Consider the following 27550-nt stretch of genomic DNA (forward strand, 5'->3'; position numbering starts at 1 on the left):
CCCACTGCCTGGCCGACAGCCCATGCCACCAGGCCCCCCGGGAGTTGTGCTTGCCCTGGCGTCTCTAGCACTAGGATGTTGTTTATTTCTTTGCAGAGCTAGAGTCCACCTGCACCTGAAGCGGAAACCGGTTTTCACCAGCCCCACAGTACTGCACCCCTCCACCATGCACACGCCTTCCCTGACTGGGGCCCACTGGAGGCTGGCCCTGAGACAGGAAACTCCAGGAGCTATGGGGTCGCTGGAGGAGCAGACCCCACTTTCCTGTTCTCAGACCTTTGTGGAAGGAGACTCCACTTGTGACACATTGGCCCATTGACATTTCCCTCAGCTCTTCTGCTTGTTGAGCCCAAATGTCTCCCACTGGCCACGTCTGTTTCCTGTGCGTTGGCCTTTCAGGGTGGTGGGACCCTTGGTCACCCTACAAGGCTGGAGCTGGCCTTTATGGGGCATTGCCTCTTCCCTTTAACCTCATCCATGGCCTGTGTGGGTTCAGCGCCTCTGAGTTTTTAATTATATGCATTTCCCAATTTTCTGAGCTCAAGTAAGATGCTCTGTGTTGTGAAGTGTTTGTGGTGGGTACCCAGTGCCAACCCTTGGGGGGCCGTGGACAAGGAGCAGAGAGCTAGTCTATTGGGGGACCAGTGCTGGAGTGGGGCCCCTACCTCTGTGTGCTCTCTGCTCCCCAGACAGAGCAGTGTGTGCTTCTTCAGCGTTTCCGTGTCAGCCAGAGGTGCCATCTCTGCTCTCGCCAGGTGTGAGCGGGCTCTGGACGCCATGCTGCAGGCCAGGCGTTGGCCTCTACTCTGGAGGCCTTGGGGAATCACAGCTTTTCTCAGAGTCGCCTTTCCTTCATCCCTGAAGTCTGCACTGGTGGCTCAGTGGTAGAGTTCTCGCCCTCCATGAGGGAGACCTAAGTTTGATTCCCACCCAGTGCACCTCACGCGCAGCCACCACCTGTCTGTCCGTGGAGGCTTGTGTGCTGCTGAGATGCTGAACAGGTTTCAACGGAGCTTCCAGGCTAGGAAGAAAGGCCTGGTCATCTACTTCTGAAAACCAGCCAATGAAAACCCTATGAATCACAACGATCAGATTCCCAGCCGATAATGGGGATGGTGCCGGACTGGGCAGTGTTCTGTTCTGTTCTGCACAGGGTCGCCATGAGTCAGGGTTGACTCCAGAACAGCTGACAACAACAACAAAGGTGGCCTTGTGCAGCCGGGAGCCAGTGGCCATGACGGCCTGGAGGTGGCTCTGTCACAAGGAGCAGTAGCCAGCAGGCTGTGGTTTGGTTTCCAGGAGCATCAGGTATTTCAAGCCTCCCAAAGAGGCCTCTGGGCACCTGCACACGCAGGACATGAAGGCTCCTGATCCTCCACGAGTGCCAGCGAACTCCAGCTGGCACCCATCACCCTGCTCACTGCAGCCTAGCACCATCCCTCCGCCAGCTCCAAGCCATGCAGGTGGCTGCCCGTGCTTGTCCACCCCGTCCCCTGGCAGCCGTCTGCTCCCTGCGCCTGGGAGCCAGCGGCCCCGTTTGGCTCTGGAAGAGAAGATGGTGCACTGGCGGCCTCACCACTGTCTTAGCCCGACTAAGGCTGGGGCTCTTCGCCAAGTCCTGGAGTGCCTCGTTTAAATTGCTGATGAGCCCACAGTCCTAGCTTCGGAGAAACCAGTGAGAGGGATACCTTTTCCAAAAGGTGAGAGAACGTCCCAGAACCACAGCAGATTCTCCGGAGTGCCCTCCTAGGGCAGGAAGGCCCCAGCCGTGGCAGGAGGCCGACCGTGGGCCCCCAGCTCCGTGGAGTGAGCGCATGGAGGGCGGTGCGTGTGCGGGGACTAGCGGCCCTCGTGGAGTGGACGACGTGCCACCGGCAGCGCTGCTGCTTTGACAATTAAGGGGCTAGGCGGCAGGCAGGGCACATTCATCCGCCCACGGCGGCTGCATTATTTACAGAGGCTCAATATGCAGGCATCGCTTGCATATTAAAATGGAAATGGCAATTAACTACCCAAATCAGACATTTTTATAACGTTTTTATTGAAGTTTTAATGAACAAATAAAGAAACAGAGAAATCCGCATATGCCTTGTGAGCCATCTAAAAATGACTAAATCAAGATAAAATGGCAAGAAACGGTGACACCTCAATTTCCTCTGCTCCCAGAAATAAGTGCCCGCCGTCGCGTGCTCCCGTGCACGCAGCCTGAGACCAGAGGCCTAGGAGGGAGTCAAGAGGTGAAACACTGGGCAGGGGCAGAGTGAGCAAGAGGGGGACTTGGGGAGGAGGAGGGGAAGAAGCCACAGTGGCAGACAGGGGTGTCCCTCACGGACCCCTAGACAGTGCTGTGCGCCCACAGAGCTGCGTGGGCTCAGGGGGCCGGAGATGGTGGCCAAGGGGCTTGGAGAGGTTCATGTCCACTGTGGTGCTGTCTGCACTGGGTAGGGGGGACGGGTCATGTCCACTGCGGTGCTGTCTGCACTGGGGGGGATGGGTCATGTCCACTGCGGTGCTGTCTGCACTGGGGGGGATGGGTCATGTCCACTGCAGTGCTGTCTGCACTGGGGGGGGATGGGTCAGGTCCACTGAGGTGCTGTCTGCACTGGGGGGGACGGGTCATGTCCACTGCGGTGCTGTCTGCACTGGGTGGGGGGACGGGTCATGTCCACTGCAGTGCTGTCTGCACTGGGGGGGACGGGTCATGTCCACTGCGGTGCTGTCTGCACTGGGTGGGGGGACGGGTCATGTCCACTGTGGTGCTGTCTGCACTGGGTGGGGGGACGGGTCATGTCCACTGCGGTGCTGTCTGCACTGGGTGGGGGGACGGGTCATGTCCACTGCGGTGCTGTCTGCATTGGGGTGGACGGGTCATGTCCACTGCAGTGCTGTCTGCACTGGGGGGGGACGGGTCATGTCCGCTGCGGTGCTGTCTGCACTGGGGGGGACCAGTCATGTCCACTGCGGTGCTGTCTGCATTGGGGGGGACGGGTCATGTCCACTGCAGTGCTGTCTGCACTGGTGGGGGGGGACGGGTCATGTCCACTGCAGTGCTGTCTGCATTGGGGGGGGACGGGTCATGTCCACTGCGGTGCTGTCTGCATTGGGGGGGGGACGGTTCATGTCCACTGGGTGCTGTCTGCATTGGGGGGGATGGGTCATGTCCACTGGGTGCTGTCTGCATTGGGGGGGACGGGTCATGTCCACAGCGGTGCTGTCTGCATTGGGGGGGACGGGTCATGTCCACTGCGGTGCTGTCTGCACTGGGGGGGACGGGTCATGTCCACTGCGGTGCTGTCTGCACTGGGGGGGACGGGTCATGTCCGCTGCGGTGCTGTCTGCACTGGGGGGGGATGGGTCATGTCCGCTGCGGTGCTGTCTGCACTGGGGGGGACCGGTCATGTCCACTGCGGTGCTGTCTGCATTGGGGGGGACGGGTCATGTCCACTGGGTGCTGTCTGCATTGGGGGGGGACGGGTCATGTCCACTGCGGTGCTGTCTGCATTGGGGGGGGACGGGTCATGTCCACTGCGGTGCTGTCTGCATTGGCGGGCGGGGGGATGGGTCACGTCCACTGCGGTGCTGTCTGCATTGGGGAGGGGGGACGGGTCATGTCCACTGCGGTGCTGTCTGCATTGGGGGGGGACGGGTCATGTCCACTGCGGTGCTGTCTGCATTGGGGGGGGACGGGTCATGTCCACTGCGGTGCTGTCTGCATTGGGGGGGATGGTTCGTGGGGAGGGAGAAGGGGCAGCTGTCAGTCACCCTCTTCCCAACCTCTGGATCCCTGAATCCACATGTGTGTTTTTTCTGACATGTCAGAGGATTTGCCCCATTTTCTCATTTAGCTGCTTTGCCTGGGTGGGGAAGCCCCATTGCTGAAAGCCGATGTATTCCCCATGCTGGGCAGCGTTTGGGGGGACCCACCCAGATGGGCTAATAATTACTCACAATACATAAATTGGTTTACAGTCACACCTCAATTTTATCACAACTAATTTAAAACTCATATCGCTGCTCCCCCTGCAACGTAATTTAATCTGTTTCTTAAAAAAAAAAAAACGAGAAATTTGATCCAGAGCAATTTTTCTCAATTAAAATTTGTGATTACATTTCTGTGCTTCAGTGGTAGAGTTCTGAGTGGGTCTGTGATGCAATTTAACTTCTCCTAAATTGCTGACGGAAACCCTGGTGGCGTAGTGGTTAAGTGCTATGGCTGCTAACCAAGGGTCAGCAGTTTGAATCCACCAGATGCTCCCTGGAAACGATTGGGGCAGTTCTACTCTGTCCTATAGGGCGGCTATGAGTTGGAATCGACTCGACGGCACTGGGTCTGGTTTTTTGGTTTTAAATTGCTGATGCCAATAACCCTATAAATTAACAGATGGAGGAGGGAAATCACCTGGCTTTTTCCTTGCTATTTGTTTTTTTTTAATGGTTTGATTTTGTAATACGGGTTTTGAGCCCAAGCCAGGAATCCCTCCACTGGCGGCGGTGATAGCTTATCCCACTTCCTTGTCTCCGAAGCTGGATGCATGGGTTTTAGCTCAATGAGGATCCAGAATCAAGAAAGCTGCTCACATTGCTGCCGGCAGAGCCGCCTTTGCAGAGCCTGACCCATGGAACACTGGACTTGGCATCGGATTGTGAGGGCAAGGGGAGGTGACAGCAACACCTGCCTTGGTGGCTTGTTTGCAGTCTGACTGGCCACAGTCCAGTGCAGGGCAGTTCCCCATTGGGCAAGGTAGACTGACCATCCCCTCGGCTTGCAACCCCATTGCTGTCATTCTTACTTTGTTTTTGTTAGCTTGTTCTGAGTATCTAAAAAGTCCTTGTTGTCAGGGGCTGTCGAGTTGACCACAGACTCAGAGCAGCCCCCCACACACTGGAACAGAATGCTGCCCCGTCTGCACCATCCCCATGACCGGTTGCAGACTGGACCGTTGTGATCCACAGGGTTTTCATGGCCCATTTCCAGAAGTCAATCACCAGGCCTTTCTCCGTAGCCCATCTTAGTCTGGAGGCTCCGCTAAAACCTGTTCAGCCTCACAGCAACACACAAGCCTCCACTGATGGACGGATGGAGATTGCACATGGGGTGTATCGACTGAGGCTTGAACCCAGGCCTCCCCTGTGAAGGCGAGAATGCTATGCCAAGCTACCATCTTTAGGGCTCTTGAAAGTGCAGCTGCTTAAGCGTGCCCCTCTGAAATTTCCAGTATTCTTAAATATTCTGCTTTTTTAGCTCGGTGTGCTTAAAATGTTGGATTATTTCTGGTGCATAGAAACCAGAAAGGCAGAGAAAATGTAAGACGTCCAATCACAAGGATGCTGGCAGCCAGCATTAAAAAAAAAAAAAAAGACATAAAAATGACCCTGAAGAGCCTGATGCAGGTGATAGTTAAGACCTGGCAGGGCCACCAAGACTCTGCTGACGGGCTTGCCCTGCCAGGGCCTTGTCCTGCTGCCACCTTAGTCTGGAATGGAGTGGTAGCTCTTTTCTTCTCTTTCTGTGCAGATGTGTCAGCCAGCCTGTGAACAGACATTGGGAGCCTGTGAGGAGGCAGGATCCGATAACGTCTTCATTTTGGGGTGTCTAACTTTTTTTTTTTTTAACTATAGCCCAACTTCAACACAATATGCTCTTTGGAAAAAATTTTGGGGGCAGATTGGGGAAAGTAGGTTGCCAAATAAAACACAGGACCCCCAGTTAGATTCGAATTTCAGAGTAACAACAAATGACTTTTTTTTTTTTAGTGTAAGTATATCCCAAATATTGCATGGGGTATACTTATACTAAAAATGTATTTATGGTTTATTTGAACTTCAAGTTTAATTAGGTACCCTGTAGTTTTATTTGGTAATCTGACAATGCTAGGGGGAGATACTGGCCATCAGCCAGGCTTCCCATCCCCTCTTGTCCTTAGCCTATTGAGAGCCTTATTGAGAAGTGAATTGGGAGTCCCTGAGTAGTGCAGATGGTTAATGTGCTTGGCTGCTAGACAAAAGGTTGGATGTTGCAGTCCACCCAGAGGTACCTTGGAAGAAAGGCCTGGAGATCTACTTCTGAAAAATCAGTCACTGACAACCCATGGATCACAGTTCTACTCTGACCCACACGGGGTCACCATGAGTCAGAGCCCACTCAATGGCAACTGGACGGGTTTTAAAACCACCTAACCCATCTGTCTTAGTCATCTAGTGCTGCTATAACAGAAATACCCCAAGTGGATGGCTTTAACAAACAGAAGTTTATTCCCTTACCGTCTAGTAGGCTAGAAGTCTGAATTCAGGGTATCAGCTTCAGGGGAAGGCTTTCTGTCTCTCTCAGCTCTGGAGGAAGGTCCTTGTCATCAATCTTCCCTTGGTCTAGGATCTTCTCAGTGCAGGGACCCCCACCCCCCAGGGTCCAAAGGGCACCCTCTGCTCCCGGTGCTGCCTTCTTGATGGTATGATGTCCCCTAGTCTTTCTGCTATATCTCAAAAGAGATTGACTTAAGACACAACCCAGTCTTGTAGATTGAGGCCTACCTCATTAACATAACTGCCGCTAAGCCCACCTCGTTAACATCCTAGAGGTAGGATTTACGACACGTAGGAAACTCATAGCAGATGACAAAATGGTGGACAACCACACAGTACTGGGAATCATGGCCTAGCCGAGTTGACATATATTTTGTGGGGACACAATTCAGCCCATAACACCATCTGAACCATGATTTCCTCACTTATTAAAATAAAGTTGTTGGGAAGGTTACGTGATGTGTTGATGGATGCATCCAGCCTGGTGCTGGCCGGGAAGAGACCAGTCCATTTTGGAAGTCCTCTGCTCCATATCTGTCTCTGGGCACCGTGTGTGATACTCTGGGTGAGGTGGGGGCTACAGATAACCACTTAGAGGTGCAAGCTCTCAGGGGTGTCTGGAGATGGAGGAGACAAGAAGTTTATCTCCTGGTCCTCGGTTGCTCCCTGAGCAATTGTTAGGAGGTACGGCTGATACACATGAATTATTTAGGGAGCCTGATAATAAGGAGCCCTGGTGGCGCAGTGGTTAAAGCGATCCACTGCAAACAGAAAGGTTGGTGGTTTGAAACCACTGGCAGCTCAACAGGACAAACATGTGGCTGCCTGCTTCTGTAGAGGTTTACAGCTTTGGAAACTCTGTGAGCTCACTATGAGTCGGAATTGACTTGATGGCAATGGGTTTGGTTTGGTTTTTGATGGTGTAATTAAATGGCCAAATCATGTGGCTAAAACAAGACGTGTGATTGGAACTTGGAAGAGGGAGAAGCAACATGGACGTGAGCAATCCAGGATGGCTTCGTGGAGAAAGTAGGATTTTGGTTGGAGTCAGAGTTCCCTCGTGTAGTAGGGTGGGTGTGGGGGCGGGTTAGCCAAAAAGGGGGAATAATATTATGAACAGAAGTTTCCAGCTCACATTTTCCCTCCTTGCCTGTACCTGTATTAGCTTGCTGGGGCTGCCATAACAAAGTACCACAAAGCCGATGGCTCGAAACACCTGAACTGTATCCTCTCCCAGTTCTGGAGGCTGAGAATCCAGGATCAGGGAGGGTATTGGCCGTGTTGACCCCTTCTGGGGCTCTGGGGGAGAACCTGTCCCAGCTTCTCTCTAGCTTCTGTAGCTGCAGGCATTCCTGGGATGCAGCTACAGTGTCACGTGACGTCACACGGCATCCTTCCTCAGTCCCCTGCTGTGTCTCTCCTCTTTGATAAGTACGCAGGTCACAGAGGATTAGGACCAGCCTACTCCATATGACCCCACGTTAGCCTACCTGATAATGTCTTCAAAGACCCTATTTCCAAACACAGTCATGTTCACAGGTACCAGGGGTTAAGACTTCATAACTTTTGGGGACACAGTTCAATCTGTAACACTACCTAAATCCCACATGAAAAAACTAGTTTGGGATATGACAAGTAGAAGTTACTGAAATACCAGAAGGAAAAATAAAAACTCTATTTGGTGATTTTTTTAAATGAGAATTTATAAACAGTGATTGAATCTGAAAGCAGTGAGTTAGAAATTTTTTTCTGTCTTTTCTAAAACTCACTAGAAGCACTTAGTTCTCCTGCAGCCCCCCCACCCCTTTAGCTCTTAACTTTAATTCATTGTGTGGAGTCAAGTAATCGCTCAGAGATTGGCTGCTGTTGTCTTAACAACCAGCTTTTCTTTTGCACCTAGCTTGTGCAGTGGTTAAGTGCTTGGCTGCTAACCAAAAGTTCAGCAGTTCAAATCCACCAGCTGCTCCTTGGAAACCCTATGAGGCGGTTCTACTGTGTCCCATAGGGTCCCTGTGAGTTGGCATCGACTCGATGGCAATGGGTTTGGTTTTGTGTTTGTTTAGTTTCATTTTTTTTTAGTTTGTAAGTGGTCCTCTGCCTGCTTAAAAGTCATAATGCCTGTGTGCACGCTCACTCACACACACACAAACACACATGCTACACACATGCACACTACACATACACTCACACTTTGCCACACACCACACGCATACACTATACACACACATGCACCATGTACAGTCTCACACACACACACTGGCTCATACGCCCTCACGTACCCTCACACTCACACAGACACATACTCTCTCAGGCACTCTCCCTCACACTCTCACACAGACATGCACATGCACACACTTATGCACTCTCACACTCACACACACTCTCACATGCACTCACACACACTGTCACACACACTCACACACACACTCATACACTCACACACACACACTCCACATTGCCCAGGCCCTGTGTCCCTAGCCTGCCAGCGTCTGCATTCCTGGAAATGCAGGCACAGCATTTCCAGAGCAGCAGCTCCAGCCACTGGGGGAGGACGTGCTTGTGACTGGTGGGAGTGGACGTGTCTGGTCCAAAACAGGAATGCCATTTGGGGGAGCCCCTGCTCCCCAGCTGTGATTACCAAGTCTCCCTTCTGGGCACTCAGGTGGACACTTTAGAAAATAGCTTCCCAAGAGAGACACAAGTAGCCACTGGGTCCCATGTCAGCACAGCAGGGGACACTGTAACCATGGGAAAGCTGGCTGGGGAGGCTCAGGGGGAGCTGGCTGGGGAGGGACAGGGGGAGCTGACTGAGAAGGGTCAGAGGGAGTTGGCTGGGGAGGGACGGGGGAGCTGGCTGGGGAGGGTCAGGGAGGAGCTGGCTGGGGAGAGTGGGGTAGCTGGCTGAGGATAGTGGGGGAGCTGGCTGAGGAGGGTCAGGGGGAGCTGGCTGAGGAGAGGGGGGAGCTGACTGAGGAGGGTGGGGAGCTGGCTGGGGAAGGTCAGGGGTAGCTCGCTGAGAAGGTTCAGGGGGAGCTGGGTGAGGAGAGTGGGGGAGCTGGCTGGGGAAGGTCAGGGGGAGCTGGCTGAGCGGGGGGGAGCTGGCCTAGGAGGGTAGGGGAGCTGGCTGGGGAGGGTCGGGAGAGCTGGCTGAGGAGGTTCGGGGGGAGCTGACTGAAAAGGGTCAGGGGGAACTGGCTGAGGAAGGTGGAGGAGCCCGCTGAGGAGGGTGGGGGAGCTGGCTGGGGAGGGTCAGGGGGAGCTGGGTGAGGAGGGTCAGGGGGAGCTGGCTGAGGAGGGAGGTAGGGCCACAGACAAGAGTGACACTCACCCTGGAGAGCCCAGCTAAAATGCATTCATATTGCTCTTTTAACACTTTTTAACTGGGAAGTGAGACGTGACTTCTTCACTCTTACTCCCGGCACATTCTTACCTTTGGTCGACTTCATCATCTTCATCTGTCTGGTCACATTTCAAACTAACCACTAACTTATGGCTTTTAATGATGGCATAAAAAAAATCAAAACTCTCTGGTTTAATAGCGAAAGGCCTCATGTGAGCCTTGGTGGTGGTCTCCAGGGGTCGCGGGGGCAGGGGGGCTCAGAGCGGCCGTCATCTCTTCCCCACTGAGCTGTGGGTCTGCCAGCATCTTGGGCTCCTGGGAGGGTAGGCATCCCCAGTTCTGCAGACAGGAGCACGGCAGCAGGCAGGGCCAGTGCTCAGGTTCCTGCAGATAGGAATCTAGAAGGCCGAGTGGACTTCAGTTAGGGTGGGTGCCCAAAGCCATAGGCCAAGCTCACTGTCCTGCTCAGGGCAGGAAGGTGGAGTTTTAAAGCCTCAGTAATATCTGGAGTTTGGAAGGAGCCAGGCTGCCAGGCTTCGGGAAATCACCAAAGTCACAGATTATGTAATTATGTTCTGCCTCCTGTCAAACATTTAGCAGCGTTGGAATTTTCCTTGCACTTACAAGAAAAGTAAAAAAAAAAAAAATACAGTTCATCAACAGATTCGGAGCACATTCAGCTTTTTAGTCTCCATGACATGTGGAAGTCAGGAGTCCAAGGCAGGTGATCTCTCAGAATCAAGTACCTGGAGCGGCTGGAGGGTCTTCACTGCAGTGGCTCAGACCCCGTGGTTCTGTTCCAGCCCGGCAATGGGCAGGGTGTCCCAGGCAGAGAGGAAACACTTGCCCCATGACATCAACAGGGGTCGTGCCCGGGTATCTGCACACAGCTCCCAGCCTACTCTGCAAACAGCGAAACTCCCTGGACATCTCAGTGTGTTCTACAGAACTGCACACACTTATTCAGAGTCCCTGGGTGGCACAGAGGGTTAAGCACTCAACAGCTAGCCAAAAGGTTGGTGGTTTGAAGCTACCCAGAGGCACCTTGGAAGAGCAGCCTGGCCATCTGCTTCCAAAAGGCTGCAGCCTTGAAAACCCCGTGGGGCACAGTTCTCTGCACACACGGGTTTGCCATGAGTTGGAATCAACTCAACACGCAGCTGGTTTGAGTTTCGAGTTTTTACCCAGAGTCACATCTGTGATACCCTCCCCATGCTACTTTCCTATTAGGAGCAGGCAGGTCCAAACAAGGGGCCCCCATCTCTCCAGTCTTTCCTTCCCTGCCACCCTGGGGCCACCTGAGTCACAGCTGCTCATTTCTACCTTGAAAACAAGTCATGTTGATCCTGGGGTCCATTTTAAACCACATGGAAATATGTTAGAACATGGAAACCACGAATCAGGATGATCCTATCTGGGGGTATAAAGCAGTGAGGCTGGCCAGGAGGTACCCTCATTTAAAGGGGCAGGCTATTAGCAATAGTACCCACTGATAACCCTGCAGTGGGGAAGGGGAGCAAGCCATTAGGTGACAATGAACCAAGTGCAATTCTCTATTAAATGAGCTAATTATATCCTTCAATTTTACTTCCAAAGGATCAAGAAAATCTTGCAAAAATGCATAGCATGTTAAACTACTTTCAGTCTTATGGAACTAAAAAATAATTATAATAATGATTAATAATGAAATGGTGGAAATTAAAGGATCAAGAAAACCTTGCAAAAATGCATAGCGTGTTAAACTACTTTCAGTCTTATGGAACTAAAAAATAATTATAATAATGATTAATAATGAAATGTGGAAATTAACCCCACTGCGGGGGGTGGGGCGTGAGGAGGGGGTGACAGGAACGCCCTCTGCTGAAGCGGTTCTCTGTTTGGCTGCCTTTTTCTCTATCATCTTCCTTCTGCCCCTCCATCCCGGCCTTGTCCCTGGTGTGGAAGTGGGTTGGTCCCAAAAACCTTAACCAGGAAATAAGAACTGACTTTTCTCTCTTACTCCCAGCAAATCCTCACCTTTGGTCTGCTTAATCATCGTCATCTGTCTGAACACATTTCAAACCTACCACTAAAGTATGGCTTTTTGTGATGGAATGACTAGAGTCCTGGTGGCACAGGATAACAGGGAGGATAACAGGGTTATGGATAACGGCGGGAAGGACAGGGCCAAGGCCGGCTTTCAGTTTGTACGTGACTAATGGGGTGACTGCAGGCCCATTTACTGAGAGGGTGGACATCAAGGGAGGAACAGAGGTTTCTGGAGAGTGGGGAGGTCGGGAGTTCTGTTTTGGACATGTTGAAGTGCTTAACTCAGGCTTAACTAAAAAGACTTTTGTTGTTGGGTGCTTTCAAGTCGATTCTGACTCGTAGCAACCCCATGTGACAGAGTAGAACTGCCCCCATAGGGTTTTCTAGGCTGTCTTTATGGAAGCAGATCGCCAAGTCTTTCTGCCACAGAGGTGCTGAGTGGATTCAACTGCAGACCTTTCAGTTAGCAGCTGAGCACTTAACCATTGCACCACTAACGAGACTGCTGGCCCTGAAATCACCCCCAGAGGAACGAGGGAGGGAAACCGCTGAGATGCGGATGGAGAGGTGAGAGATTTCAAACCCACATTCATGGGCTGTGGTATTGGCCGGGGGCAGGGGCAGCCAAGTGGAGCTGTGAGAGAATAAAGTATGGAGGGGCCATTGGGGGCCTACTCTTGCATATCCTAGTTCCCACCACTGTTGCCTTGGGGAAGACAGTGCCAGCCCCACACCTGTGGCCACACAGAGCTCCTGACAGATGTCCTAACATCAGAGCACACAGAGCCATGTGTGCTCGTGGGGAGCCAGGAAAGCAGGAGTGGACCACCTGACCTCAGCAGCTTCTTCCCTCATTTCTCCTTCCAGACTACCAGGAGAGTGTACCACTGCAATCTAAGGGGGGTGTCTTAGTTATCTAGTGCTGCTGTAACAGAAATACGACAAGTGGATGGCTTTAACAAAGAGAAATTTATTCTTTCACAGTGTAGGAGGCTAGAAGTCTGAATTCAGGGCCCAGCTCCCCAGAAAGGCTTTCTGTTTCTGTCAGCTCTGAGGGAAGGTCCTTATCATCAGTCTTCCCCTGGTCTAGGAGCCTTTCAACACAGGGACCTTGAGTCCAAAGGACGAGCTTCTCTACTGGTTCTTTATTCTTGGTGGCTTGAGGTACCCCTGTCTCTATATCTCAGAAGAGATTGAGTTGAGATACAACCTAATCCTGCAGATTGTCCTGCCTCCTTAACAAAACTGCCTCCAATCCCACCTCATTAACATCACCGAGGTAAGATTTACAACACATAGGAGAATCACATCAGATGACAAAATGGTGGACAGTTACACCATACTGGGAATCGTGGCCTAGCCAAGTTGACACATACTTTGGGGGGGACACAATTCAGTCTGTAACAAGGGGCTCCTCCTAAGGATGCATCTCTCTGGGGCAGGGGGTGGAGCTGAACTCCTACCTAAGAGGAATTTGGTGGAGTGATGAAATATGATTTTCTGGTGCTTAGACCTCTCCTGCTACAGCTTACCCACCTAACCGTCCCACCCCCTGAAGTCCTCAGGGCCAACTGAGCCTGGTCTTCCTCCATATGCTTTGCTGGCAGAGCATCAGGTATCAGATGTCCACCAGAGGGAAATGAACTCCCAGACCAGGGCAACAAGACATTGAAGAAGCACAAGTATTTAAAAAAGAAAAGAGCAACAGACCGGTTTGCAGTTCCATCAGAAGCAGAAATATTAGAACAGAGATACCAATTTTTAAATCAGTTTAATGAGCACACTAAAAAGAGATAAAAAAAAAAAAAAAAGAGAGAGAGAGAGATAAGGGAGGATATTAATGATGTGAAACGAGAACAAGGAAATATACAAAAGAATCAAGCAGAAATATTAGGTATTAAAAATATAATCATTGAAATAAAAAAACACAATGTGGGGCAGGAATACCAGAATAAATACAGCTGAGGAATGAATTCATGAATTGGGAGACCAGCTTGAGTTCTCCCTAGAAAAAAGAAGGAAAACACAGACAAACAAAATATAAGAGAAAAGCTTTAAGGTAAGGAGGAAAGTAGGTAAAATGCTAAAAACTGGATGATAGAAATCTCAAAAAGAGAAAAATAAAATATGGAAGAGGAAATATTTGAAGAAAATGTGGGATAAAATCTCTGGGGTTAAAAAAAAAAAATGAGAGACCCCAGATTGAGAAAGTTTCAGAGTTCCAAAGAGGAGAGAAAAGGAAAATAAATAAAACCTAGGCACTTGTAATGAAATTTAAGAATAGGAAAAACAAACAGAAAATTCTAACAACTTCCAGAGAGAAGGAGAAGATCACATACAAAGAACAAGAATAACATGGACTTCAGGATGTTCAAAAGCAAAACCAGCTGCAAGAAGACAATGGAGTGGCATTTTCAAAGAATTGAAGAAAAAGAATTTAGAACATAGAATTTTATACCCAGGCAAATTGTCAATGAAATGTGAAGGTATAGTAAGATTTCTCATTATGTATTGTCCAAGATAGTGCAATAAAGGAAGAAAAAGAAACTAGAGACAAAGGAATTGGAAAGGCTGTTTAATAATTTGAGCTGGAAAAACAAAAAAAGTTTAGTTACCCATGTAAAAAAATGACATTGGATCTCTACCTGACACTATATTTTAAAAATCAAGTCAGGTGAATGAGAAAGTTAAATGTCAAAAACCTCCGGAGAAAAATATAGGTGATAGTTTTGTGGATCTTAAGTTAGGAAAAAATGTCCTAAACCAGACACAAAAAGGGAGTATAAAAATAGATTGACAGATTTGAGTATATTAAAATTAAGAAACACTTTTCACTCAAAATATTGAAAAGTTTTTAAAAAGTGAAAAGACCAGTTACCAACTAGAAGAGCACTAGCAATACACACAATTCACAAAAGATCAGTGTCAAGAACATTTAAAGAATGCCTAGAAACAGAGAAGAAAAACACAAATATCCTAACAGAAAAAAGGGCAGAAAACAGGCAGAAGTTTCACACAAGAGGAAGTATGTGACCAATAAGCATAAAAAGAGATGTTCAACTTTGCAAATGAGCTGGAAAATGCAAACCAAGACCACAATGAGTACCAGTTGACCTCCATTTTTGGTTGGCAAAAATTAAAAAGCCTGATAAGCCCAGGTGTCAGAAAGGATGAGGATCGTTGGTTTCTCTTATTCTTTGTCAGATAGCGTAAATCTGTTCAACTCCTTTGAAAAACATTTAGTATTATCTCCTAAACCTGAACATTCACATACCCTATGACCCAGCAATCCTACTCCCCCATATACCCTCAACAGAAAACACTTGCATATGTCTAACAGCAGGGGATATGTATAAGAATTCTCTTAGAAACAAAAACCTGGACACAACCCAAATGGCAATCAACAGGAGAGTGAATGATTACACTGGTATTTTCATACAGTGAAATATTACACAAAAATCAAAACAACAGAATTATAGCAACGTGCAACAATATAGATGAATCTTAGCTACATAATGGTAAGTGAAGGGGAAAAAAGAAAGGCCCAAAAGGTTACTTTCAGCATCATACCACTTCAATAGAGTTAAAAACAGTTGGATCTTTTAAAAGACAGATTGTCAGAGTGGATTTTTAAGAAATAAAATAAAAACACATGCTTCAACTACATACAGTCTACAAGAAACTCGACTCAACTGTAATTATATAGGTAGGTTGAAAATAAAAGAGAGGAAGATGTAAACATTATTTTTTTTAAAAAAGGAGTGGCTATAGTAATAGATAAAGTAGATTTCAGAATAAAGCAAAATGCCAGGGGTTAAAAAAAAAAAAGTACGTAATGATAAAAGTGTCGATACAATAAAACAGAGCAATCTCAAATGTGTGTGTAACAAACACCAGAGCTTCAAAATACAGGAATCAATACCTGAAAGGAGAAATAGATAGATCCACAGTTAAAGTTGGGCACTTCCACGTTGCTATCTCAGCAATTGATAAAACAACTAGACAGAAAATCAGCAAAGATATAGAAGAACAACACCATCAACCAAGATTATCTAATAGACATTTATAGAATACCCATTCTTTTCAAATGGGAACATTCACCAAGATGAACCATATCATGGATGATAAAACAAACCTCGACAAATGTAAAAGAATTGAAATCACTCAGAATATGTTCTCTGGTCATAATGGAATTGAACTAGAAGTTAATAATAGAAAAGTAATAGGACAATCTCCAAACATTTGAAAATTAAACAACACAGATCTAAATCCATGGGTCAAAAATAAAATCTCAAAGAAAAGTAAAAAAAAAAAAAAAACCCACAACTGAATGAAAATGACAATACAACATATTAACATCTGTGGAATGCAGCTAAAGCAGTATGGAGAGGGAAATTTATAGCATTAAATGCATGCATTAGAAAAGGGAAAAGATCTCAAATCAATAATCTAAGCCTCCATCTCAAGAAACTAGAAAACTGAGCAAAATAAACCCAGAGCAAGCAGAAGAAAGGAAATAATAAAGATAAGAGCAGGGGTCAATGAAATTAAAAACAGAAAAAAAAAAAAATAGAGAAAACCTATGGAAAAAAAACTGGCTCTTTGAGAAGATCAATACAATCGATAAATGTCTAGAAAGACTGACAAAGATAGAAAGAGCAAAGACACAATTACCAATATCAGAAACGACAAAGGGGAAATCACTACAGACCCTGCAGCAATTAAAAGGATCATAAGGGAATAATATAAACGACTCTACACATGTAAATTCGACAACGTAGGTGAGAAAGATCAATTCCTCCAAAAAACACAACGTGGAGTCTGAGCTCATAGAACAACAGTGCAGTCACAGAAGAGGAGGGTCAGAATAGAGCTCTGAGGGACTCCAGCTTTTAGAGTTAGGAGCCCTGGTGGTACAATGGTTAAACACTCGGCTGCTAACTAAAAGGTTGGAGGTTTGAACCCACCCTGCAGGAGACAGACCTGGCACCCTGCTTCTGTAAAGGTTACAGCCAAGAAAACCCTATGGGGGCAGTTCTGCTCTGTCACATGAGATTGCTATGAGTTGAAATAGACTCCAGGGGACCTAACAACGACAAGAAAAGGCAAAGCAGAGTCACCTAACGAGGCAGGGGAGATCAGCAGCATTGTAACACCAAAGTCAAAAGAAGAAATTGTTTTCAGAAGGAGGGTGGGACCAAGCGTGGAAAAGCTGTTGAGTGGTCCAGTAGGGTCTAAGGACCCCTGGATTTCACAGTCAGGAGGTCAGGGTGACCTTGACAAGGAGTGCTGATGGAGCGGTGAGGACAGAAGCCTCCAGATTGGAGTGGGCTGAAGAGAACGGAAGGTGAGAAACTTAACAAGGAAGGACAATAAAGAGAGAGGGCGGTTGCTCTGGCAGGCAGTGGGGCTTGAGGAGAGGTGTAGAGGTCCTTGTTTACTGCTGTTTTGAGGTGGGAGTCACTGGAGCTGATGGGACAGCCCCGTGGAAGGTGGGCTCTTCTAAGGAGGCCCCCACTGGCCGTCTGGCTGGATTAGTGTTGTTTTCCCAGACTCAAACAACTACCTGAAGATGCCTATGACTCAGGCGTATTTTGGGAAATGTATTTGCATTCCTGTACTAGGGCCTGATCTCTGGAAGCCTGGAGGAAGAAGCCTCAGCCTCGGGGCCCTGGGCATGTCACCCCGGCTGTGTGGGAGCAGCCCGGTTTCCAAATCCTCCACCCCATCTGCCCGCATCTCTGACAGGGGCCCGCGCGGCTCTCTAAGGCAATCTTTGAAAGCCTCTTGGAGATCTGACTTGCTGTTTTTATGAGTGTTTTTCTTTTCTGTAGAAACTAATGAATCAGTGGCATCTTTGCAGCATCTTCCATCACCCCCCAAATGTGGCCAACTCTGGGGAGAACCCAAAACCAAAAGAGCCAGTTGCCATCCAGTTGGCTCTGACTCGTGGCAAGCCCATGTGTGCAGAGTAGAACTGTGCTCCACAGGGTTTTCAAGGCTGTGACCTTCTGGAAGCAGATCACCTGGCCTTCTGCAGTTCCTCTGGGTGGGTTAGAATTGCCAACCTTTTGGTTGGTAGTCAAGTGCTTAACTGTTTGCGCCACCTAGGGACTCCATTAGGGAGGAGCAGGAGTCCAATGCCATGGTACTGCCCCGGGGCAGAAGCACACGGGAGGAGAAAGCCTACAGAGCAGCTCAGCGGGCAGGCTCTGTGTGCAAATCCTGCCCCTCCCTCATCTGTGCAACTTTGGGCTATTCCTTAGCCTTTCCAAGCCTCAGAGTTCTCTTCTGTAAGATGGGCTGATAGTACCTGTCGTAGGTGGTGGGGAGGATGAGTGAGACCATGCTTTTGTTCACTGCCTGGCTGAGAGTACACACCCTGCAAATGGCAGCCTTTATAACAGTGTCCCATATGCAACAAACCTGAGTAACCCTGGTCCCTTGGAGAATCCAAGGAAGGAAGTAGAGGTCCTTGGTCCAGTTGTGATCAGAGGCGTAGCTGGGGGGAGGGGGAGAAGGGCAGAGGGAGACACTTGCCCCTGGGTTCAAGTCCAGGGAGGCACCAGACGAGGTGCAGAATGACATTTCGAGGTGTCACAAATATGAAAGGCACCTGACTGAGGCAGTTGGACCAGAGAGGGAAGGCGTTCCTGCTGAGGCATCACCACTAACAACATCTATTCATCTTGGAATTGGGGGTGGGGTGCAGGTTAGAGATTGCCCCTGGGTACTCATTATCCTCCCTACCGTAGCCCTCGGTTGCAACCTTGCCCCAGAAACTTTCTTCCTCCAGCGTTGAAAGAGTCACTGAACTTCGACCCCTCGTAAGGATGACCACAGTCTGGGTCTCATTTAATTGAGGGCTGGCTGTGCACTTGGCTTCTTTGCCAAAAGATGAGTTGTAGTAAATCAAGAGCATCTGACTGAGGTCTCCAAGCCCTTCCTTGATTTCTGGAAAGAAAAAAAGAGAAAGGGAGGGAGGAAAGGGAGGAAGAAAAAAAGAAGAGAAGGAAGGAAGGAAGGAGGGAAAGAAAGAAGGAGGGAGGGAGGGAAGGAAAGAACAAAGGAATGAAGAAGAGAAGGAAGGGGGGAGGCAGGGAGGGAGAAAGGGAGGGGGAGGCAGGGAGGGATGGAGGAAGGAAGGTGGAGGCAGGGAAGGAGGGATGGAGGAAGGAAGGGAGGCAAGAAGAAAAGGAAAGGAAGAAAAACTCAGCACCCTCCAGTGTGAAATACAGGATTGCAGATTCTTCTTTTTTCTTTGTTGTTTAATAAAACTTGAAGAATCATATAAAGTAACCACATTTTAAATGCACTTAGAAGAACATTGTGACAAAGTCTGTCGTAAAGTGACTCTCTTCACACTAGTTTTCCTTACTGTAAATGTGGGTTTTCCTGTTGGGAGTTTGCCTGAAGCCCCATTTAGCCTGGTGCTTTGTTTTTGCTTTTAATTTATTGGGATTGTTTCCTTACTTCGTGGCTTCCAGCAGATTTTCGATTCCCCTCCCTGCCCCCACCGCCTTTACCCATGAAGTCAGGTCAATGTCCCAGGGGTTTCTCCAGGTCATACTGTGACCCTTTGATCTACTCAGCTAATGCACCCTACTTGGGTCAGGGGATGGGCCACATCTAAGCCAGGGGTTCGCAGCCAGCGTGGTTTTTCTCTAGTGCAGGTCTGAAGTTCTCAAGGACCCATGGGACTCACCTCACCCTCCTGCCTAACATATTACCTTTCTCAGCAAGTGAAGTTTCCAGCACTTAACCAGAAGAGAAGCGACTCCGGCTCTGACCAATATCCACCAGCTGAAAGCAGAAGGAAAAAAAAAAAACAAAAACCCAACAAAATACAAATACATTTCTCTAAAACTGCACCGTCGGGAGAAAGAAAAGGCAGTTCGTCAGACTGACATCAGAGAAGCTGCACTCACTCTGACAAGCTGCAAAGTCTAATGTTTTATTCACCAGTTTGAAAAATAACTTCCCAACCAGGACCCCATAAATAAAACAGTGTGATGAATATTACACAGAATAAAGACTGATGGAGCAAGCGCCCTAAACATGGGCTGCACGACGGGGTTAGGGAAGTCCTTGTTGTCATTGCCTCTAATGCCCGGTGACAGGCTGGGGAAAGCTGCCCCACTCGCCTCCAAGGGGGGGGGCAACAGGAGGGAGGAGGCCAGCGAGGACGCCCTCTCGCCCCAGCTCAAGGGCCAAGGGCGAAATTTTCCAAATGAATTCCGTTTCTCTCATCTCTTTGCACTTTAGGATTTTGCTTGCATCCGCTGATACAGATATTTCCAGACATTAGGAAATACTGGCTGCAAATTGCTTTTCCTGTAGCCTTGGCTGAGGGGGTAGGGGTCTTCGGGGCAGCACCGTTAATGAGAGCAGACGGCCCTCCACTCCACTTCCTATTAAGACTATTAATAGGACTCAGGGAGAGATCCCAGATGAGGCAGGCCTGGCAGCAGCAGCCTGGGTCTGTCCCCTATACGCCCAGGGACAGCAGCCACTACTCTGGGCAGAGAAAGGGATCTTGAGCCATCCAAGGAGGCTCCGTTTGCTCAGCTAGAGCAGCGGGTAAGCCCCCCACACCCCAACCTGCCACTTTGCCTTAATTGCTGGACTCCTGGCAGCAAGCTCCCACCCTTTCACGCTATTACACGCAGGAGGACAGACGCTGGTGTTAGATTTATTAATAATGGGAAGAGGCAGTGAGGGGGCTTAGCACTGAACAGCATGAGGAGGTAAAAAAGTGTAGGCTGCCGAAGACAAAAGTAAGCTGCAAAGATATGAGCGCTTATCTAGACGTTTCTCTCCCTGCACGCACACACACATATATGAGCGTGTACTTGCACACATGCCTACATACACGCATGGGTGAATGGCTGTGTACACACCAACATGCACACACATGCATGTATGCACATGCCTGCATTCTTGTGCGCATGGCTGTACACCCACACACCCACACGCATTCACGTACCATACCTATGGTTGCTTTCCCGTAACTGTGTGCACACACCCACACACATGCACGTGTGCCATGACTACATTGTTCCTGTGTACATAACTGTGCATGTACCCAGACACACATGCTTTTGTGCACATGCCTCACTCCTGCGTGTAAGACAGTGCACACACATGCACACACTCGGAGGTACATTTAATCCTCTCTGTAAACGGCGTAAAACCCAGAGACCATCACTGTGCCGGCTTAGGTCCAGAGCCCGGCTTGCAGGGGTAAATGTTTCTCTGCTGCACAGACAGAGCTGAGCTCCAGGCTTCACCGTTCTGAAAGGTTTCCAAACAGGAAGTTTCGGTGTTTGGGGGCATGTTTTTTCCCCTATTTCAACATTGCAGTTGTTTATAAATATACCCTTCCCCGCCCTCTCTGGCATGCTGACTCTGTGGATTTTGCTTTCATGGTTAGCGATGGAATCCAGATGTTCATTACAGATGTTTTCATCTTTTCCTTTTTTTTCATTCATCAAGTAAAGTCAGGCCGTCATGTAAATCTGCAAGTGCTGCGTCTGGGGTTTCTGCGTACCAGGCCTGTGTCCCGAAGCAGCCAGTAAGTGCATCCTCATCAAACAAATCACCCCAGATTGTGTCACTTTTCAGATGCGTTGGGATGCAGCCGGAAGTCACACTGCCCAGTCCACCTGGCAGGGGTGAGGGGAACACGCTCCATCTTTACGCTCATCCAGAAAACCATAGCACTGAGGCAGCTGAGGCCCTCCCCATGCGGAAACAAATGTAAGATTTAATTTCTGTAAGACTCACTGCCCAGCTCCCAATGCGGATTCTCATGTGTCCTAAAAGAACTTAGGAAGAGAGTGGAAGAATTGGGAGACTCTACAACAGGGACCAGCGAAAATGAGGAAAATCCTCCATGAGACGGATTGGCACAGAGGCTGCAACAATGGGCTCAAACATAGCAAAGATTGTGAGGATGGTGCAAGAGTGGGCAGCATTTGATTCTGTTGTACGTGAGTTTGCCATGGGCTGGAGCTGACCCAGCAGCAGCTCAATCAACAGCAGCTCCATCCCTAGCTTTTTGTCCCTAGTTTGCTCTATACCAGTTGAATCACGTCCCCCCAAAATCCAGGCTCACCTGGAAGCTGTGTGCGTGTGACCTTACTTAGAGTCTTTGCAGATGTTATCAAGCTAGCATAAGGTCAGGCCAGAGTAGGGTGGCCCTAATCCAATGATTGGGGTCCTTATAAGGATACCATGTGATGATGGAGGCAGAGATTGGGGTGACGGGTCTATGAGTCCAGGAACACCAAAGATCACTAGCAACCACCTAGGAGACAGCCCTGGAATGGATCCTCCCTCAGAACCCCCAGAAGGAAATGACCCTGTGGACAGCTTGATTTTGAACTCTTGGCCTCCTGAACTGTGAGAGAATAAATATCTGTTGTTTTAAGCCCCCAGTTTGTGGTACTTTGTTACTGCAGCTGCAGGAGACTCATACATGCTACATCTCAGCAGTACCTGGAATCTTAGAATATGGGCCAGGAAAGGCCTTCATTCCAACGCACCCTTCTCATTTTATACACAGTAAACTTGTGATCAAAGAGGGGAAGAGACTTGAGTGCTTGTCCAAGGTCACACAAGTGTTAGGGCCAAAAACTGGGGCACAGATACCTGACCTAGTGCTAGCATCAGCTGCTCCCTCCTGGGCTGTATGCCCCCGGGCCAAGCTTCTCAGAGTGTGGCTCCTAGACCAGCAGTAGCAGAGTCACCTGGTAACTTGTTAAAAATGCAAGTTCCCAGCCATATCCCAGAGCTCCCAAACCAGAAACTCTGCAGGCAGGGGCACAGCAATCTGTGCTTTAACAAGCCCCCAGGTGGTTCTGATGTACGCTCAGGTTTGAGACTCACCAGTGAGGATTTGCATTGCCAGACTCTCAGGTGATGCTGATGCTGCTGCCCCAGGGGCCACCATAGACCCAAGGTTTTCCAAACTTTAGTGTGAATAATGAAGAGCCCTGGTGGCACAGTGGCTAAGTGCTCAGCTGTTAACCAAAAGGTTGGCAGTTCAAACCCACCAGCCGTTTGGTTTCTGTAAAGATTTATAGCCTTGGAAACTCTGTGGGAGCTCTATTCTGCCCTGTAGGGTGGCTATGAGTTGGGATCCACTCAGCGGCAATGGATTGGTTTGGTTTGAGTGTGAATAAGAATCAACTGGGGAGCTGATCAAACAAGTAGGTTTTTTTCTTTCCAGAAATTTAGATCCAACCAGCCTGGGGTGCAGCCCTGAATCTGAATTTTTATAACACTACCAACCCCGCTTTTTTCCCACCAGTGATTCCGATATAAATGTTGCACACTGCGAAAAATGCATCATAGCCTGAGGGTCAAGGAGGGGGGAGTAGCAAAAGGGCAAAGCAAGTTTTAGCTAAATCTTTGTTTTCCTTCAGTGCAAACAAGAAAAGTAACAGCCACGCGGAAAGGAGTCCCGGAAACATAAAGCTAAACTCTCCTTGTCTTGGTCATCCAGCTGCTATAACAGAAATATCACAAGTGGATGGCTTCACCAAACAGAAATTTATTCTCTCACGATTTAGGAGGCTAGAAGTCCAAGTTCAGGGCGCCAGCTCCTGGGGAAGGCTTTCTCTATCTGTCGGCTCTGGAGGAAGATTCTTGTCTCTCTAGCTTATTTCCTGGTTCCTTGGAGACCTTCGTGTGTCTTGGCATCTCTCTTCCCCCATCTCCGCTCTGCTCGCATGTTTAATCTCTTTTATATCTCAAGGCAAACCGTGTTCTAACCCAGCCTCATTAACATAACAAATATGACCCGTTTCCAAAAGGGATTATAACCAGAGGCATAGAGGTTAGGATTTACAACACATATTTGGGGGAAACATAATTCAACCCATAACACTCCTCATTCTTCTTTTCTCTTGATGACATTTAAACACTGGGGACATTTTTAATTCCAAAAAGGATGGGTGAATAGTATACTCATAGATTCTGCTCCTAGGTGGTGTATTTCAATCCCTGAGTGAGCACTGTTGTGGTTGTGAGCTCTGTAGAGTCCACAGGACTCATGGCAACCCCATGCTCAATAAACACTGCCGGGCCCTGCACCATTCGCATGATCGGTTGGGAATCAGACCTTTGTGATCTGTAGGGTTCTCACTGGTTGATTTTCGATGATGACCGCAAGGCCTTTCTTCCTAGTCTGTCTTAGCCTGGGAAGCTCCACTGAAACCTGTGTAGCATCATATCAACACACAAGCCTTCACTGGTACCTGGGTGGTGGCTGCACCGGCCAGGAATTGAACCCCGGTCTCCGGCATTGAAGACGAGAATTCTACCACTGACTCACCACTGCCCCCACTAACCTGCTGAAAACCGATGCAGACAAGACGTTTTTAATAAAGTTCTCAGGCTAGTCATAGTGGCGGGGGGGGGGGCTTTAGGAAGGTGAGCTATATGGATCCGAACGAAATTCTGGAAAATCTGTTTTAAAGGCACTCTACCTGTCTCGCCACAATCTCCCTGAAATTCCGCGGAAGGAGAGAAATTCCATAAACTACAGCCATGGAAGTGTCACGGTACTCTACATGTCTAATCAACAGGCTCTGCCCTCGGCAGCACCACGGACAGCTACACAAGCCACTACCCTACGGCTTGCTCCTGTCTTGTAGCTGATAAGTGGGGCCATCAAGACCAAAACTAAAAAACCCGTTGCCGTCGAGTTGATTCTGACTTATAGTGACCGTATAAGACAGAGGAGAACTGCCTCATAGGATTCCGAGGAGTGGCTGGTGGATCCAAACTGCTGGCCTTTTGGTTAGCAGCCAAGCTCTTAACCACTGCACCACCAAACCTGTTGCCATCGAGTCAATTCCAACTCATAGTAACCCTACAGGACAGAGTAGAACTGCCCCATATGGTTTCCAAGGAGTGCCTGGTGGATTCGAACTGCTGACCTTATGGTTAGCAGCCATAGCTCTTAACCACTATGCCACCAGGGTTTCCACTGCACCAACAAGGCTCCATAATTCCTTCTATTCCATTAAGAAATGTCTGGAGAGCCATGGCAGCAACACGTGGGTGGATGCAGACATTTAAAAGGAAGTACACATATGTGTCAGGCAGGTGTGGGTAAGAACCTGGAGGTGTGTCTTAGTCTCCTAGTGCTGCTGTAACAGAAGTATCATATGTGGGTGGCTAGAAAGAGCAGAAATTTAGTTCCCACAGTTTGTTGTTGTTAGGTGTCTTTGAGGCAGTTCCAACTCATAGTGACTCTATGTGCAACAAAATGAAACACTACCTGCTCCTGTGCCATCCTCACAGTTGTTATGCTTGAGCCAATTGTTGCAGCCACTGTATCAGTTCATCTGGTTGAGGGTCTTCCTTTTTCTCTCTGGCCCTCTAATTTACCAAGCATGAGGCCCTTCTTCAGGGACATATCCCTCCTGATAATATGTCCAAAGTATGTGAGACAAAGTCTTGTCACCCTCCCTTCTAAAGAACATTCTGGCTGTACTTCTTCCAAGTCAGATTTGTTCCTTCTTTTGGCAGGCCATGGTGTGTATTCAATATTCTTCGCCAACACTACAACTCTAAGGCGTCAATTCTTCTTCTTCCTTATTCACTGTCCAGCTTTCACACGCATATGAGGTGACTGAAAACACAATGGCTTGAGCCTGGTGCACCTTAGTCTTCAAAGTGACATCTTTGCTTTTTAACACTTTAAAGAGATCTTTTGCAGCAGATTTGTGTCCTTTGATTTCTTGATTGCTGCTTCCATGGGCACTGATTGTAGATTCAAGTAAAATGAAATCCTTGATGACTTCAGTCTCTTCTCCGTTTATCTACAGTTTAGGGCCTTGGCTGTGTCAATTCCTTCCTTGTAGGAAGTCCCCCCCACCACCCAGATCTCCTTGTCTGTGTCTGTGCTGCTGTTTACATAACTCAGCACAAGTGCTTAGGTTTAGGACCCACCCTGTACTGATCTGACCTCAACTGATTACATTACATTGCATTAAGGAGTCTCCGCGTGGCACAAGGAGCCCTGATGGCACAGTGGCTAAGAGATACGGCTGCTAACCAAACGATCAGCAGTTCAGATCCTTGGAAGCCCTGTGGGGCAGTTCTGCTCTTTCACATAGGGTCGCCATGAGTCAGAGCTGACTTGACAGCAGTGGGTTTTTTGTTGCCTGGCACAAAGGGTTAAAGCACCCAATTACTAGTTGAAAGGTTGGTGGTTTGAACCCACCCAGAGGCGCCTTGAAGAGACAGGTCTGGTGGTCTGCTTCTGAAAGTCCACAGCCTTGAAACCCCTCTGGAGCAGTTTGACTGTGACACATGGGGTCACCACGAGTTGGAATGGACTCGATGGCAACTAACAACAACGTTGTGTTGTGGAAAGTGACTGGCTTAGATTAGATTACATCTGCATGTACAGGGGGTAGGATTTCAACACATATGTGGGGGGAGGACAACTCAATCCATTAGAGTGTGTGTGTGTGAGAAGAGAGTGAGAGTGCAAATACACAGGAACTCAAAGGAGTGTACTCCATCTGACGGGGGAACCTCTTTCCATGAGCACGCACGTGCACGCAGAGCCCTGGAGGCATGAATTGTTGTAATTCAAATACATCCAGACCCAGAGCATCAGCTGGCTGTGCTAGGCCCTGGCCATGTGTGGTGGCTCCTCAGATAGCAACGGTGCCAGGGATGCTGGAAGGGGACTTGTCAGGACGTGCGGGCTCTGTCCCAGCCGTTACTCATTTTTTTGTCAAGTAAGCACAGCTTTCCTTTGGGAAGTTCTAGCCCAGAGCCTGATCTTAGGAGGTGCAGAGGTGAAGCCGTGCCTCCTGTGGTTTGAGAGTCAGGACTATTGAAATATGAGCACTTCACTTTTTTACTGCACCTTTTTAATTGCCTCCTGAAGGCCGTCAGCCACCAATAAAAGCCCAAAGCTCAGGAGAAGTCTCCATTGTTATTCATTCTATGCAGCTTCTTTCTCACAGCCTTTCTTCCTGTTGTGCTCCTGGTGAGTGAGCTGCCTCTCCAGGGAGCGAGGGCCGGCTGGGCTTGGGCTGGGAGCAAGGAAGAGGCCCAGCGCCTTCACTCACCCTCCCAGGACCAGACTGATCCTCTGTGCAAGGGTGAAGTCAAGGGTTCAACTTGGAGGAGAGAGGAGGGACTCTTTGGAGGAAGTCTGGACACATGAACGTGAAGGCCCAGATGCTTGTCTCTGTGTGCAGCTGGGCAGGGGGCCTCAGCTTCTTGGAACCTCAGTTGTCCCATCTGAGAAATGGGGCTTTCAAAGAATGAGGTGTTGTAAGGCAAAAATGAGGGGTGTGTGTGGAGTTGCTTGAACTCCCAGGTTGAGTGGTATTAGAATGAGACCCAGGGTGGGATTTCTTAAAAATCCCAACACTGGACAGAAAAGGCTAAGTCCCGGGTATAAGCTGCAATGACGTGGAGGTCAAGGGAGGACAAGCCTGCCACTTCCATGAAGCTCCAGGAAAGGCCTGGGGGACTTGAGACTTGGAGGAAGAGTGGATGGGGGCAAGTGTTGGCAGCAGTGGTGTCACAAGGGTGGGTGTCACCAGTGCAGTAACTCATGGTGTCACCCTCCCCATGGGCCTCTTCACGTACCACATCCTACAGAATCTTTAGTGATGTTATTTGTACTTCTACTCATAAATCGTAATTCCCATATATTACTCCTTCTTTTCCCTTAATTACCACTTCATTCTCTAAAAAGTTATTGATAGAGGTTCACAAATACTTATTACCACAATATTGTAGCTAAAACACCAGAAAATTTGACAAAATCAGCAACTATAAAAAGACCGACAACAACTGAAAACAAAACGCGCTTGTAGCGCGTGCAGACGAAACCATGTG

The sequence above is a fragment of the Loxodonta africana genome, chromosome 18, assembly GCF_030014295.1.
Source record: "Loxodonta africana isolate mLoxAfr1 chromosome 18, mLoxAfr1.hap2, whole genome shotgun sequence".
In the NCBI taxonomy this organism is placed as follows: Eukaryota; Metazoa; Chordata; class Mammalia; order Proboscidea; family Elephantidae; genus Loxodonta; species Loxodonta africana.